The sequence below is a fragment of the Schistocerca nitens genome, chromosome 3, assembly GCF_023898315.1.
Source record: "Schistocerca nitens isolate TAMUIC-IGC-003100 chromosome 3, iqSchNite1.1, whole genome shotgun sequence".
Lineage (NCBI taxonomy): Eukaryota > Metazoa > Arthropoda > Insecta > Orthoptera > Acrididae > Schistocerca > Schistocerca nitens.
In genome coordinates, this window is record NC_064616.1 from 746,731,150 (window position 1) to 746,733,165 (window position 2,016).

The 2,016-nt window shown below is 50.1% G+C and overlaps 1 non-coding gene across 1 annotated transcript; it reads right to left on the minus strand.

Annotated features, from left to right (window-relative positions):
* Positions 1–1,352: 1,352 nt before the first annotated feature.
* On the minus strand, positions 1,353–1,427 carry Trnap-cgg (transfer RNA proline (anticodon CGG)). The gene has a single exon. It is a non-coding gene; the product is annotated as a tRNA-Pro (tRNA).
* Positions 1,428–2,016: the final 589 nt, after the last annotated feature.

The window sequence follows — 2,016 nt, forward strand, 5'->3', positions numbered from 1 at the left end:
AGCTGTGTTGATAACTTCAGTAACTTCGAAACACCGTTAAAAGAACACAAATATGAGTAATGTGACCGAAGAGACAACGTTGTAAAGACAACAATAATGAAAGTATCAGTGGAGGATCAGTTTAAAGGGGAGGGGGAGGGGGAGAGATATGTTCAGGGATCGTAATTTGGAAGTTGAGCTGCTTTGTGGTAAGAAACATTGTAGTGTTAGACGTGGACAGGATGAGTAATTTCTTTGATATTGGGGGGCAGACCATTACAGGAATTGAGTTATCAAAATAGAGAACGGTTACAAAAAAAATGGCTTTTTACGGAGTGGACAATTGCGATCTCGCAGTGGCCGTATCCAGTATTTTGGCTGTGCTGTGCAGACAAGAGCTCTAAGAATGAGATTTTCACTCTGCAGCGGAGTGTGCGCTGATATGAAACTTCCTGGCAGATTAAAACTGTGTGCCCGACCGAGACTCGAACTCGGGACCTTTGCCTTTCGCGGGCAAGTGCTCTACCAACTGAGCTACCGAAGCACGACTCACGCCCGGTACTCACAGCTTTACTTCTGCCAGTACCTCGTCTCCTACCTTCCAAACTTTACAGAAGCTCTCCTGCGAACCATGCAGAACTAGCACTCCTGAAAGAAAGGATATTGCGGAGACATGGCTTAGCCACAGCCTGGGGGATGTTTCCAGAATGATATTTTCACTCTGCAGCGGAGTGTGCGCTGATATGAAACTTCCTGGCAGATTAAAACTGTGTGCCCGACCGAGACTCGAACTCGGGACCTTTGCCTTTCGCGGGCAAGTGCTCTACCAACTGAGCTACCGAAGCACGACTCACGCCCGGTACTCACAGCTTTACTTCTGCCAGTACCTCGTCTCCTACCTTCCAAACTTTACAGAAGCTCTCCTGCGAACCATGCAGAACTAGCACTCCTGAAAGAAAGGATATTGCGGAGACATGGCTTAGCCACAGCCTGGGGGATGTTTCCAGAATGAGATTTTCACTCTGCAGCGGAGTGTGCGCTGATATGAAACTTCCTGGCAGATTAAAACTGTGTGCCCGACCGAGACTCGAACTCGGGACCTTTGCCTTTCGCGGGCAAGTGCTCTACCAACTGAGCTACCGAAGCACGACTCACGCCCGGTACTCACAGCTTTACTTCTGCCAGTACCTCGTCTCCTACCTTCCAAACTTTACAGAAGCTCTCCTGCGAACCATGCAGAACTAGCACTCCTGAAAGAAAGGATATTGCGGAGACATGGCTTAGCCACAGCCTGGGGGATGTTTCCAGAATGAGATTTTCACTCTGCAGCGGAGTGTGCGCTGATATGAAACTTCCTGGCAGATTAAAACTGTGTGCCCGACCGAGACTCGAACTCGGGACCTTTGCCTTCCGCGGGCAAGTGCTCTACCAACTGAGCTACCGAAGCACGACTCACGCCCGGTACTCACAGCTTTACTTCTGCCAGTACCTCGTCTCCTACCTTCCAAACTTTACAGAAGCTCTCCTGCGAACCATGCAGAACTAGCACTCCTGAAAGAAAGGATATTGCGGAGACATGGCTTAGCCACAGCCTGGGGGATGTTTCCAGAATGAGATTTTCACTCTGCAGCGGAGTGTGCGCTGATATGAAACTTCCTGGCAGATTAAAACTGTGTGCCCGACCGAGACTCGAACTCGGGACCTTTGCCTTTCGCGGGCAAGTGCTCTACCAACTGAGCTACCGAAGCACGACTCACGCCCGGTACTCACAGCTTTACTTCTGCCAGTACCTCGTCTCCTACCTTCCAAACTTTACAGAAGCTCTCCTGCGAACCATGCAGAACTAGCACTCCTGAAAGAAAGGATATTGCGGAGACATGGCTTAGCCACAGCCTGGGGGATGTTTCCAGAATGAGATTTTCACTCTGCAGCGGAGTGTGCGCTGATATGAAACTTCCTGGCAGATTAAAACTGTGTGCCCGACCGAGACTCGAACTCGGGACCTTTGCCTTTCGCGGGCAAGTGCTCTACCAACTG